A 15,012-nucleotide genomic window follows, 5' to 3' on the forward strand; every position below is an offset into this window, starting at 1 on the left:
TTCTGTCACAATATAGTCCAACAGGACCTTGATCACTTTGGTATTCCACAGAACATCACACTGATCTACTGTATTGGTGACACTGAGTTAATCAAACCTGGAGAGCAGGAAGTAACACACACTCTGGATGCGCTAACAAGAATAAATCCTACGAAGACTCAAGGGACTTTGTAAAATTTGAAGGGTTCCTGTGGTCTGGCACCACCAGGTACTTACTGCCACTAAGGCAGAGGTGGGTCCCTTCAGATTTTGGAGACAGCATATGCCACACATGAAAATACTGCTTCCACTTATTTATCAGGTAATGTAAAAGGCTGCTGGTTTTGAGTGAAGTCCCCAATAAGAGAGGATTTCATGTCTAGGTCAAGATGTAAATGTCCCTGCTACCTAAGCACTTATAACCCCAGATTCTAATTTTGATTTATAAAGATGCTTTGGGGAGTGTCTGGTAAGCCCATGTTGGAGTAAAAAACTCACTTTATAATAAAGGAGATGTGACACATGACTATAAGATACATGGGCCCTACCCATGTATCTGGAGTTGGGGTTCTGTATTGTCCTTAAAGATGCCCTGCTTGGCACGGTGGGGTACGCCTGTGATCCCAGTGGCTCAGGAGGCTGAGACAGGAAGATTGCGAGTTCAAAACCAGCCTCATCAATAGCGAGGTGCTAAGCAACTCAGTGAGACCCCCGTCTCTAATAAAAATACAAAAAATAGGGCTGGGAATGTGGCTCAGTGTCCAAGTGACCCTGAGCTCAATCCCTGGTACCCCCCCCCCCCAAAAAAAAGGAGGCAGTATTCACTGTGAACTAGAGGTCATTTTGTGGTGCTGCCGTGCCCACAATAGCTAAAACACATGATTCTAAGAACCCCGGAATTGCAATCAGAAAGGTCCTCTCACCACCATTCCCAGGGATACACTGGGATTTGTATTTCCCACTCATGATTTCATTCTTTGGTAAACTAGTGATCACGATTCCCACAGGTGCATGGAGGAAATGTTTCTACCAGGACACTCACTAAGGATTCCTCTGAGCCTAAAGCTTTCTCATGATCATGTTGTGCATGCAGGTTGTCAGAGAAAGGAGTTATTCCATTGGCAATAGACCCTGATTCTCATGAGGAGATAAGATTTCTGCTCTGTAATAGGAGCAAGGAAGAGTATGTCTGGAACTCAGGGGATTCACTGGGGCCCTGTTGATGTGGTGCCTGATGGCAATGGAATGGGCACTTGCCCCCAAACCATGACTGGGGTTGGTATGGAAACCAGAGACTCAAACCCTTCAGGAATAACTCATCACAATCCATAATCTATAGCATTATACCAGTTCACGAAAGTCCATCAGCTGATTAATGGATAAACAAAGTGTATTATAGTCATACAACGGCATGTGCAGTGAAAATGAATGAAGTACTAATGCGCACTACACATGGGTGAATCTGGGAAATATTATGCTAAGTTAAAAGCCGTCACCAAAAAAAAAAAATCTTAGATTGTATGATTTCATTTATATAAAATGTCCAGAAGAGACAAATCTATAGAGATAGAAAGTAGAATAGTGGTAGCCTATGGGGTATGACAGGTACAGGATTTCTTTTCAGGGTGATTGTAGATTTGTGGCAGGGGTGGGGGTGGGGGTGGGGGGTGGGGGGTGGGTGCTGGGGACTGAACCCAGGGGCACTCTCCCACTGAGCCACATCCCCACCACTTTTTTTTTTTTAATTTGAGACAGGGTCTTGCTAAGTTGCTGAGATTGGCCTCAAACCTTTATTGTGGTTTTTATTTGCATTTCCCTCATGGCTGATGATGTAGTTGAATATCTTTTCATAAGCTTACTGGCTATTTGTACATCTTCTTTGGAGAAACTCTGTTCAACTCTTTGGACCATTTTTAATTGAGTTGTTTGTCTTTTTCTGTAATTAATTTTTAAACTGACTTTGCTAATTTACTAAACATTTCTGTAAGTTCAAGTAATTTATCTGAAGGTTTGTTTTCATCAGCTTTTGTATCTCTTTGACCAAAATACCCAACAAAAACAATTTAGACTCTGGAAAGCAATATGGAGATTGTTTATTTTTTTTATTGGTTGTTCAAAACCTTACAAAGCTCTTGACATATCATATTTCATACATTAGATTCAAGTGGGTTATGAACTCCCATTTTTACCCCAAATACAGATTGCAGAATCACATCGGTTAACATAATGCCCTATTAGTAACTGCTGTATTCTGCTACCTTTCCTATCTTCTACTATCCCCCCTCCCCTCTCCTCCCATCTTCTCTCTCTACCCCATCTACTGTAATTCATTTCTCTCCTTGTTTTTTTTCCCATTCCCCTCACAACCTCTTATATGTAATTTTGTATAACAATGAGGATCTCCTTCCATTTTCATGCAATTTCCCTTTTCTCTCCCTTTCCCTCCCACCAATATGGAGATTGTTATATTTTAGATTGATATAGTTTGGATAGACATGTCCCCCAAAAACTCATGCAAGAAGGTTTAGAGGAGTAATGACTGGATTATGAAAGCCTCAACCCAATCAGTGAATTAATCACCTGATAGGATTATTTGAGTGGTAATTGAAGGCAAGTGGGGTGTGGCTGGAGGAGGTGGGGCCTTTGGGGTGTGGCTTTGTGTATATTTTTCTATCTGGCAATGGAGATTCTCTCTCTCTCTCTCTCTCTCTCTCTCTCTCTCTCTCTGATTCTTTTTTTTTTTTTATCAACTTTTTTTTTTTCTCTTTGATTCTGATCATCATCTGAGCTGTTTTCCTCCACCATATTCTCCTGCCATGAGGTTCCGCCTCACCTCAGACCTGAAGGAATGGAGCCAGCTGTCAACGGACTGAGATCTCCGAAACTGTGAGCCTACAAATAAACTTTTCCTCCTCTACAATTGTTCTGATCGGGTCTTCTAGTCACAAGGATGAAAAAGCTGATTGAAACAGAGATTCCTCAAAAAAAAAAAAAACTACAAATGGAACCACAATTTGACCTAGTTATCCCACTCCTTGGTATATATCCAAAGTATTTAAAATCAGCATACTACAGTGACACAGCCACATCAATGTTTATAGCAGCACAATTCACAATAGTAAAGCTATGGAGCCAACCTAGGTGCCCTTCAACAGGTGAATGGGTAAAGGAAATGTGTCATATATACACAATGGAATATTACAGATGAATGACTTTATGACAGTTGCTGGTAAATGGATGGGTCTGGAGAATATCATGCTAGGTGAAATAAACCAATTTCAAAAACCAAAGGTCAAATGTTTTCTCTGATATATGGATGCTAACACACAATAACTGGGGAGGAAGAATAGAAGTTCAGTGGATTGGACAAAGGGGAATGAAGGGAAGGGAGGGGGACAGGAAAAGGAAAGACAGTGGAATGGATGGCAAAACTTTCCTGTGTACATATATGAATACACCACAGTGAATCCCACCATCATGTACATCCAAAAGACATTAAGTAAAAGAAAAACAATAATTATGGATAAATGGCAGAAAGATCAATAGGGGGAAGGGAGCAGGGGGAAGGAAAGAAAGGGGAGGGTAGGAGAGGCACTGGGTCCTGGATTAGACTAAGATCTATTCCATGCTTGTATAATTATATCAAAATGGATTCTACTGTCATTAACTAAAAAGAACAAATAAAAAATGAAAAAAAAAAAAAAGGAAAAGAACAATTTAGACATCTATAATCCACTATCAGAGTCTCAGTCCATAGATGGTGGTCTCCATTGCTCTGGGGCCAAGGTGAAGCTGCCTCGTGGCAGCCGATGAGAGAGAGAGAGAGAGAGAGAGAGAGAGAGAGAGACAGACAGACAGACAGACATATGCATGCGGGGATGGGGTGGGGTGGGGTGGGGAGGAGGAGGCACATAGTGGAATGGGATGGGCCACAGGGAAGAGGGACCCTTCCAGGGCACAACCCGGTGACCCACCTCCTCCAGCCATGCCCCACCTACCTATCATTACCCCCCAGTCAGTACATCCTAGATGGATTGATTAGGTCACAGCTCTTATAATCTAATCATTATATCTCTGAATATTTCTGCATTAACAAGAGCTTTTGGGGGTACCTCATATCCGAACCATAACAAAGTTTCATTTGGATTTTCCTATACAATTGGGTCATTTCAAATAACAGGTTTGTAATTTTTATTTAACACTAACACTAGTGTTGGATTATACCCCAACGTGCAAAATAAATATTAATGAGTCCATACTGATATATTTAAGTGATTGGATGAATTAATAAAAGGGAGCAAAGAGACAAATATCTCATGTAGAAGAATTCCAAAGAATATACACAGATACCCTCAAGGATGGGAAGCATAACTCCCTATTCATTAAGGATATCTGCACCTAGAGTTCAGTTTGAAAAGTTGTAGGGGGGGCGAGTGGCACTACGGTGACAAACACTAGCTCAGCCCCCCCCCCCCGCTCCAATAGTGAGGATCTTTGTCCTATGTCCCACCTCAGAAGGACACATTTCAATATTATGTGATGTTTGGTAATATATGTGTGTATCTGCATATACATACACATATGTGTGTGTGTGTGTATTTTTTTTTTTTTTTTTTTTTTGCCATTCTGGGAATGGAATTCAGGGCTTTGTGCATGAGAGGCAAGTGCTGTACCACTGAGTTACACCCTCAACTCTTTTCTTCATCTTTCTCTTCCCCTCCTCCTCTTCTTCCTTTTTCTCTCCCTCCCCTCTCCCCTTCCTTCCTCTTCCCTTTCCTTTTCGTCTTCCTCCTCCTCCTCCTCCTATCATCTTTAGTTTTCTTTATCAGACAAGGTCTTACTGCATTTCCCAGACTGGTATTGAACTTGTGATCTTCTTGCATCAACCTCTTGAGTTGCTGGGATCACAGGCAGGCACCACCGTGCCCAGTGCTGTAGGTTTTTATAGATAGCCCTTAACAGGTTATAGAAGTTCCCTTCTAGTCTTAGTTTGCTCTAAGTGTTAATCATTAATGAGTGATTATTTTTATTAATGCTTTTTCTATTTCTGAGATCGATGTGTGATTTTTACTCTTTGTTAATGTGGATTTTTACATTAATTAATTTTCTAAAGTTATGCAACTCTGGGGACTGTCCATTAGATTTGACAACTAACAGATTACTCGTTAAGAGATATGAGGGGAGGGGGGTGCACACCTATAATCTCAAGTAATCCCAGCTACTGGGAAGAGGGGCTAAGGCAAGAAGATCACAAATGTGAGGCCAGTCTTCTCAATTCAGGGAGATCCTGTCCCAAGATTTAAAAAAAAATAATAATAATAATAATAAAAAGGGCTGGTGATTTAGCTCAGTGATAGAGCACCTCTGGGTTCAATCTTCAGTACCAAATTCCAAAAATGAGATAGGAGAGAAATTTGAGAAGTTTGGCTGCTTTGGGCAGTGGATAGAATGAGAAGTAAGGAAGAAGAGAATGTCTCTAATCTGTCTGTCTATATCTATCATCTGTCCTTCTATTGAGATCGACTCCTTTATTGCCAAGGAGGCAGTTTTACTCAACTGTGGGGGCTGGTTAGGCAAGTATAAAATCCTCAGGGCAGGCCAGCAAGCTAGAACCTAGCAGAATTGCATCTTCCTCGGGGAAAACCCTGTTTTATTCTTAAGACCTGGTAACTGCTTGGACAAGGGCCACCCCGAATATCAAGCATAATTCTCTGTACTTGAAGTGGATTATAGATGCCAATCTCAAGTACCTCCCGTGCAACACCTAGAGTAGCGTTTGAGTAATGGGATACTGTCAACTTGCCAAGTGGACCTAGAACCGAACATCACACAGCTCTAGTGGAATTTGTCTGATGTTTCTCTAATGGTTAGACTGGGGTTATGTGTTCTGAGGAGAAAGATCACAGAGCCCAGAGCCCAGGCGCAGCCACTCACATCTGTAGTCCAGTTACTCGGGAAGCCGAGGAAGGACGCCAGCCTTGGCAACTTGGGGAGATCCTGCCTCAGACGCACTGGGGATGTAGCTCAGTGATACAGCACAATCCCCAGCACCACTAAGGGGAAGAGGAGCGGGTAGGGAGGAGAAGGAAAAAAGATCACAGAGTTGTGCCATCACATCAAGAGAAATACCATCAACATAACTTATGATGAAGGAAGCTGACCCAGCTTGCGGGCTGAGCTAGTGTTTGTCACCGTAGTGCCACTCGCCCCCCCTACAACTTTTCAAACTGAACTCTCGGTGCAGATATCCTTAATGAATAGGGAGTTATGCTTCCCATCCTTGAGGGTATCTGTGCATATTCTTTGGAATTCTTCTACATGAGATATTTGTCTCTTTGCTCCCTTTTATTAATTCATCCAATCACTTAAATATATCAGTATGGACTCATTAATATTTATTTTGCACGTTGGGGTATAATCCAACACTAGTGTTAGTGTTAAATAAAAATTACAATAGGGACTGGGAATATAGCTCAGAGGCAGAGAGCTGGCCTGGCATGCACAAGCCCTGGATTCAATCCCCAGCACCTCAAGAGAAGAAAGAAAAAACTACAAGAGGCCATTGGGTTGGCCTAAACTCATTCATTAGGCCCAACAGATCTGCATACAAATCAAAATGGAGTTGCTCATGATCAAGTTCCACATCACCAAGCTGAAACTAGGCTGCTTACCTGACCTTCCAAGAAATCAGAATGAAAGAAATAACAGTCAAATTTCCCCAATAGGTTAGTTTTGATTGGCACGGTAACAATGATGATTGTTACCAGATGATAGATACAGATGATAGATATAGACAGACAGATCATAGACACTCTCCTCCGTCTTTAATCCTTACATTTTTTTTTAATTTTAGTTGTCGGTGGACCTATATTTTATTTATTTATATGTTGTGCTGAGAATTGAACCCAGTGCTTCACACACGCTAAGCAAGCTCTCTACCACTACCCAGGCCAATCCTTACATTTTTAAATCTCTACAAAAAGTATATAATTTTATGTTAAGCAATTACTTATTTTTCTATTGTTCTCTCTTCCTGTCCCCATCTTACAAGGAAAGTCACTTTGAAATGGTCAATCCACTTTTTATTCCCCTGTTTCTGCTTTCTTCAGCCTTTCCACATCAATAAAACCAATCTCCTCTATTTGGCCCATTGGAACACTTATCCTATCTTAAGGAATGAAATGCTGCCCAATTCTAGAATCAAAAAGAGTGCCAACTAAGATTGTTGAACTAAATTGTTGTCATTTTATTCTCTGGCACTACTTTGTTTTGTTGTTCAAATTGTTCTAGTGTGAGCCATTGAGAACTACGTGATACATTCTTCCCATCTTTTTTTTTTGTACCAGGGATTGAACTCGGGGTGCTTAACCACTGAGCCACATTCCCAGCTCTTTTTATTTTTTATTTTGAGACAGAGTGTCACTAAGTTGCTTAGGGCCTTGCTAAGTTGCTGAGGTTGGCCTCAAACTTGCAACCCTCCTGTCTCAGCCTCCCTAGTTGCTGGGATTACAGGCATGCACCATTGTACCTGGCTCCCATCATCTTATCATTATTTTTCAACATCCATATTCTACAAATATTTATTGAACATCTGCTATATGCTATGCTCTGTGCTAATTGTATAGGATCTACATGTAGTTTTGTAAGTTAATAAAGAAGGGAAGAAGTGAGGAGGAAGAATGAAGCTCTAAGTTTGAAGCTAAATGAATTGAACATCAGCAGGAAGTGACCAGCTCTAATTTGGGCTTCAGAAGGTCATCCAGGTATAAAGAAGCCAATGGATGGTTCCATGATGATTGTCCAGGGAGGGCAGAAATTCTGCAGTGACTTGCAGTTTGCTGGCTTGAGCAATGGGTGGATTGGGGTGTAGTTGGCTAAGACAGGGTACCGTGGTTATGAGGCTATGTGAAGGGATAGCTCAGGGAGGAGGAGCTTTGGAGAACACCAACATGAGGAAGATGAGCAAGCCAAGAAGATAGAGGAGGGGAAACGGGCACAGGTATTTCTAAGAAGGGAGAGTCTGCATAGGTCAGATGCAACAGAGAACCCAGCTGCAGACCTGGGAAGCATGGAGGGGATATGGCAACTAGCAGATTATTCTTGGAAAGGGGGGAAAGAGGAGCCAGTTGCCTAGGACCGAGGACGGAAGGAGAGGCGAGGAAGAGGAGACCAGTAGTTTCTGAGGAGTTGAGCTATGAAGTGGAGGAGCTCTGGGGTTAACACTGTCTGGTTGTACTTTCGCTCATTTATGGGCTGTGGGATGCCGAGGGGCAAGGAACAGCCTACGCCCCCTAGAGGACAGGTGGTGTCATTACAGACAAGTTGACAGGTGCTGGGGGAGGGGAGAGGATTTATTACATTTTTCAATATCCCAGGGCGTTTGCTGAGTGAAGAGAAATCTTCACTGCTACCTGAACTTGGTTTCATGTCCAATTTATTAACCTAATGAATTTTTTGAATCTTGATAGCTTTTTAAACAATCCATATCTCTCTAATATTCCCCAAAATAAAAATTAACACTTAGAAATTTGACAAATTTTTCCAAACATTTAAAACATGGATTACCCAAACAATGACAATAAAGGAATTCCAGCTACTTAGGAGGTTGAGGAGGATCACAAGTTCAAGGCCAGCCTAGCCAACAGATGGAGGCCCTGCCTCAAAATAAAAAAAAATAAAAAGGGCTACAGATGTATTTCACTGGTTCAATCCCCAGTCCAGAAGAAAAGTGACAATAAAAATATTGTATCACCTTTACTACATGCCAGGCACTGTCTAAAGAACCTTACATGCATTCTTTATTCAATCCTCACAATACTATGAAAAATGTTTTATGGTTTCTGCCTGGTTCCCCTTGTACAGCTGAGACTGAGGACCAGAGAGGTGAAGTAACTTGCCTAAGGTTACACAGTTGGTAGGTATTAGAGTTGAGACTGGAATTCAGTTACCTGGGCTCCAGAGAATCTGCTTCACTGACACTCTATAATGAAATAACAGCTGATTTTTCTAAACACTCTAAACACCTACACAATTGGTAAAATGTATACAAATACAATTTTTTCATATTATAAAAAATATGAAATAAAGAAATGATAAAAAAAGCTAAAGACTTTTTTTTTTTCTTTTTTGCAGTGGTTAACTTCTAATGATCTAAACTGTCTTTACAGTACAGTTGAGAAGGAATTCAATGCCACCAAGTAGAGGCAACACTTCTGTTCTTGCTTGTTTTTTTACCTTCATCTCATGTCCCTGGGCTCCTGCAGGAGCCTGTCATGTTTCCTCCTCTGGGCACCCTGTCTGTGGGTCCCGCTACTTCTTGCGCCTGGTTTATGTCAGGTTGCCTAACTCTCCTCTCCCTGATGAGAAAATGGTCTCTGGTCAACCTGGCCTTCTCGGTCCTTCCCCTGCCATCCTGGGCCGCTCCCTTGCTTCCTGGGACCAACTAGATATTTGAGTTCCATCCTCACTTTCTTTTTCCTATCCCAGGATGGAGAATCCATGAGTGTCCTGGGAATTCATTTTCTTTGTATTGGAATACATTAGAGAGCCACTCTGGGTGTTGGCGGAAGTTGGCTTGAGCCATGGCCTCCTGCAGAGAGGAGCCCAGCTGTGACTGGACACCCTGGAGGGGGCCTGCTGGGCAGATGAGGCTGAAGGTGAAGGTGTCCATCCAGCAGGGGCTGCCAAACACAGCAGCTGCTCTCCAGGCTCTGCCTTTTGAGAGGGAGGAGAAGGGATGGCAGGAGCTACCGAGCTGCCACTCATCCCTCCCCAGCGCAACTGCAACACTGTTTACCTCTCTGCTAAGTCACCGGAGGGAAACCCTGCTCCCTCCTGGGGTTTCCTGGTCAAAGGGAGGTGTGGCTCGTGGCCCCCACGGCCCTGGGCTGCTGCCTTCCTCTGCACAGGCCCAGGACTGTGTGCTTGCTCCCCTAGGCCCCCTCCCCAGGCTCCCTGCCCCTCAGCCGGGGTTTCTGACTTTTGTCCTTCCCCATGTGGTGCCCAGTACATGAGGGTGCAAGATCAACGACTGTGGATTGACTCCATGGAGGAATACATGAAGGAACTCCCCATCTTCTCAAAGTGGAGGCGAGGAAATCCCATTCCTCCTATTTCTACAGAATACACAGAGGCACGGACTGGAAACCTCGCCCCCACCTCCTCTCCCAGGTTGTTGTGGGACTCAGTATTTTTTTTTTTTTTTAATCCAAGGCAGGACATCTCAAGTCTCACAGCTGACAGCACTGGGTCCTGAGATAGGGACCTGGGCCTGAAGACAACGTGCTCTACTCCCCACCCCACCCTCCCAGGGCCCGTCAGCACCACTGGGCAGGAGCTAACTGAAATGAACCCAGGCAGGGACCCGCCTGAGGCTCTGGGTCCTGATTGGCTGTTCTAAGATCTGTTCAAAAAGAAACAAGGGACCTGAGGGAGGAGGAGCTTGCACTTGGGGGTCCTCTAGCCCCTTCCAGGCCCTTAGAGGGACAGTTGAGTCACTGAGGCAAGTCTGCTGGAGTCTGATTGGCCTCCCCCATCCCACAGAGACTGAGCCACACAGATGGAATGGCGGTTTCCCTGCAAAGTCTCCCTAGAGCTCAACCTCCCTGCTGGGATTGGGCATGGGCAGCTCCAGGCCTCCTCTTTGAGACAGTTCACAAAAGAGGAGAAGCCGGGATGGGGGGGGGGTTCTAGACCCAGAAACCCTGTTTCTCCTTTCCTTTCAATCAGGCTTTGGGCATCTCCCTTCTCTCCCTTCTGGAAGTATCATGAGGCGGCAGAGGTCACTGGTCTCAGGGTCTAGCATATGGCGATGGAGGGCTCCTGTAGGAGACCCCTATGCTGACTGAGGTTTTCTCCTAAAAGTGTCAATAGCTATTATTCATCAAGCGTCCCCATGTGCCTGGTGCTGGGCCAAGGGCTTCCCACGCGCTGTTCTACTCTCCAGGAGTGAAAAACTTGAGACTTTAGAGACCTCTGGGAACTTATTCAAGGTCACACAGTTAGTTCAGATGCAAGAACTGTTCAGAGTCATTGGCTCAACCACACCCCCCAAAACATACTAATGGTAGGGGACACACCCATAGTCCAGGGTTGTGACAGACTCTGCCATCAGCTGTCAGGCTGGGGCCCCAAACATCTGGCTCAGCAGATAGAAGGGACAAGAGGGTCTGCCGCTGATCCCCAGGGAGGGGCCCTCTCTCTCAAGTCAGGGTGTGTCCTTTTCTGGGGAACCATCTCTCTCCTTCTCTAGCAGAGGCAGAAAGAAAGGTTTCCCAGCAAGGAAAGAGACCTCATGAGGAGGCCTGGACTGAAAGGGACCTGCCTGCCCTGAGGCAGGTGGGTCAGCCACTGAGAGGGAACCCAGGAGATTGGTGGGAGAGAAAAGAAGAGGCAAGACTGGAGAGATGGACACTGAGCTCCTGCAAGTCCTTCCTCTGTCCTCAGCTGCCCCAGCAGCTATCTTGCTATGTAGACTCACACTGGGAGAAATGGACACACCAGGAGCCCATTCTTCCCTGCAAGCCTGCTCCCCCCCACCTGCCCTCTCTCTTCACTGCCCAGACCTGGCCAGGGAGCTGGGGACCTGGGCCTGACCCATCACCTGGGTCATGCTCTAAGGTGTCATGTGGAATCTCTGCTGCAACGGTACATATTTTAACAGTGTTTGATTGGTTTTAAATGAAGTGCATGTGGGGAGAGGCATTCTTTAATGCCAGGGCTCCCTTTGCACAGCAAGGGTTGCCAGGGAAGCCAAGCGCCATGGTGCCAATAATCCCAGTGGCTTTGGGAGACTGAGGCAGGAGGATTGCAAGTTCAAAGCCAGCCTCAGCTACTTAGCGAGACCCTGTCTCTAAATAAAAAATAAAAAGGGCTGGGGATGCAACTCAGTGGTTAAGCGCTCCTTGGTTCAATCCCTGTACAAAAGAAAGCATTGCCAGGAGATCCAAGTGTGCCCTTCTAGATGGCACCTCCTCACCCTGGGCCCTGGCATCAGGATTCTTCCTGGGGAGGACATTTGGTCCCCACAGCAGAGGAGGTGGCTCGGTGGTTCTAAGTATTTCCAAGGCACGGGCCTAGGGTACAAGGCACTTTCTGGTGAGCATTAGACAGCCAGTGCAAACCAGCATCTGTCCCTTCCACATCTAGTTCTGAGCTCCCATCACTTGGTGGTTGCTCTGAAGCCTACTGACTCATGGGCAGGCCATGGGGACCCAGAGGAACAGAAGGAGGACTGCGGTGGGGCTCCCCGCAGATTTCAGTGGACTCTAAGAGGAGGGCCCCGTAACTTGCACTGGGGCTGAGTCACAGAAGGGGAGGTGGCTGAGCTACAGAAGGGACTGAACTCAATTTAAAAGTGAACCTGGTAAAGAGGAGATTGGATTGGCAGGGCAGGACTGGGGACCAAGAGCAAGCTCACCGCCAGGCCAGAGGAGGAATTGGGACTTAATGTGGAGACCACAGCAGGGAGCTGGGAAGGGCAGAGATGAGAAAGAGCTCAGAAGGGGAGCAGATTTTGCAATGCAGATCCTGGTCACCAGGTCACCCCTATCCTGCTAGGCCCAGCTATAGGTCCCTCCCCCCAGGCTCTCCTCCCCACCCCCACAAATTCTCTGCCCCATATCAGATCTTTCAGGTGTGGTCCCCCCTCACACTCAGGCCCGTCCCCAGCTGCCTGGGCCAAAAGTGGGCAAAGCTGGGTACAGTCTGAGGCTAAGTCTCCTGGAAGTCAAGGTTAAAAAGGGAAACCTGATGAATTAGACACTTTTTCCTTGTCTCAAAGAAAGAAATCTATCAGCTCATGTAAAGTTCCAAACCTGGTCCAGTGCTTAATTCCAATAGGAGTTTCTTTCTTTCTTTCTGAGATGGGGTCTTAATATGTTACCCTCTCATGGTCTCAAACTATGGACTCAAGTGATACTCTCACCTCTACCTCCTGAGTAGCCCGGATTACAGGCATGTGCCACTGTGTTAGGTTTGTTTTGTGAGTTCTCTGTGTCATCTCACCATGGATTAGCAAGGTTACAGAAACTTTTCCCAACCAACCATGAATCACACTGACCCCTTAGAGGCTAGGGGCATGCACGAAGTGAGAACCTGGCATGGAATTTCCCAGGGACAAGGCACTGGCACTTTGCCGGTGACCATTTCCTGGCTTCTAACGTGATCCAGGGTGGAGCTGAGATTGGAGGAGCAGCCTGTGAAGCGGAAAGAACTGAATGAGCACCAGAGTCAGAGAGAGCAGTTTGAATCTTGACCTTATTGCCAACTGTCTGACCTTAGACTAGTTACTCTAGTATTCTGAGTACAAATTACCCTCTGAATACTCTCTCTGAACCCATTCTCAAAGCAGAAGTTGAGAATGTATTTCTCAAATCATTGTCATTTAATCATTAAGAATTCAGAGCCTAATTTACATATGTGTAATTTACATATGTATATATGTAAATTAGGCTCTGAATTCTTTATATATATATATATTTTTTTTTTTTTTTAATTTTTTTTAAAGAGATAGGATCTTGCTCTAGAGCCCAGGCTGGCTTCAAACTCCTGGACAGGTGATCCTCCTGCCTCAGCCCAAGTAGCTGGAACTACAGGCTCAAGCTATCTCAATGGGCCTAAGGACTACTTTTTGCTGGGCTCTGTGCCTAGGCACTGGATGTGCAGTTCTGGACAAGCATAGCAAAGAACCTGTCCTCATGGAGCTTATGCTCTAGTAGCAAAAGATAATAGTAGCCAGGTGCTGTGGTGCACATCTGTAATCCTAGTGGCTCTGGAGGCTGAGGCAGGAGGATAGAGAGTTTGAGGCCAACCTCAGCAATTTAGCAAGGCCCTAAGTAACTCATCAAGACCCGTCTCTAAATAAACTAAAAAAAATGGGGACTGGGGTTGTGGCTCAGTGGTTAAGCGCCCCTGGGTTCAAAGATGGGAGAAGAAGAAGAAGGAGACGGAGAAGGAGAAGGAGAAAGAGAAGGAGAATGAGAGGTTGGGGATATAGCTCAGTGGGTAGAGTGCTTGCCTTGCATGCACAAGGCCCTGGGTTCAATCCCCAGCACCACAAAGAAAAAAAAAAAAGAGAGAGAGAGAGAGAAAGGTAATAGTGAACAAATAAATGACCAGAGATCTGCTGGTAAGTAAAAGATAAATTAGCAGATGACAGGGCTGGGGTGTAGCTTAGTGGTAGAACACTTGCATGGCATGTGCGAGGCCCTGAGTTTGATTCCCAGAGACTTCCCAGAATAAAACTAAAAATTTCCCAGGCTCCCTTGAAGCAAAGTGCAGCCATCTAACTAAGTTCTGATCAATGGAGTAGAAGCAGAAGCAACTCAGGAAATGCCCTTAAAGACAGGGGACAAATCCCTCTTTCCTCCTTTCTCCTTCCTGCTAGCTGGAATGCAGAGATGGTGGCTGAAGCTCAGGCAGTCATGCTGGACCATGAGGAGAAAGGCCCTTGCTGAAGCTGTCACAAGATCGAAGGAACTGCAGAACACTCTTGCATCCCAAGACCAACTACCTGCAGACTTTTAAATCAGAGAGAAATAAATTTCTATCTTGCTTAATCTGCTAAGATTTTGAGTTTTCTCTCACACACGGAACATTCTGATTTTCCTGACACACAGCAATGGAGTGGCTAGGATTATGTCCAATTGGGTGGCCAAAGGAGGCCTTTTGTGAGGGTGACATTCGACCTGAGACCTGAGTGGTGAGAAGAAGCAGCCAAAGGGAGGTTGGGAGGAGCATCCAGGCAGGAAAGACCTGTGCACTTAGGGACCAGCAAGAGGGAGGCCAACAGAGGACAGGCAGAGCCCTGAGTAGGGAGTGAAAGTCACATACACAGGGAAGTCACAACGGATCTTACTCACAGGAGTGATGTCATATGATTTATATTTTTCTAATTTTTTATTTTTTGGTACTGGGATTGAACACAGGGGTGCTTTACCACTGAACCATATCCCAGCCCTTTATATTTTTCGAGACAGGGTCTTGCTTAGGGTCCTGCTAAGTTGCTGAGGGTGGCCTTGAACTTGCAATCCT

The 15,012-nt window shown here is 45.1% G+C and overlaps 1 long non-coding RNA gene across 1 annotated transcript; it reads left to right on the forward strand.

Moving 5' to 3' along the window:
- The first annotated feature begins 11,198 nt into the window (after positions 1 to 11,198).
- Positions 11,199 to 14,545, forward strand: LOC114102019 (uncharacterized). Its single transcript, XR_003584427.3, has 2 exons — positions 11,199 to 11,625; positions 14,366 to 14,545. It is a non-coding gene; the product is annotated as an uncharacterized lncRNA (long non-coding RNA).
- The last annotated feature ends 467 nt before the right edge of the window (positions 14,546 to 15,012 follow it).

The sequence above is a fragment of the Marmota flaviventris genome, chromosome 17 (genome assembly GCF_047511675.1).
Source record: "Marmota flaviventris isolate mMarFla1 chromosome 17, mMarFla1.hap1, whole genome shotgun sequence".
Taxonomy (NCBI): Eukaryota; Metazoa; Chordata; class Mammalia; order Rodentia; family Sciuridae; genus Marmota; species Marmota flaviventris.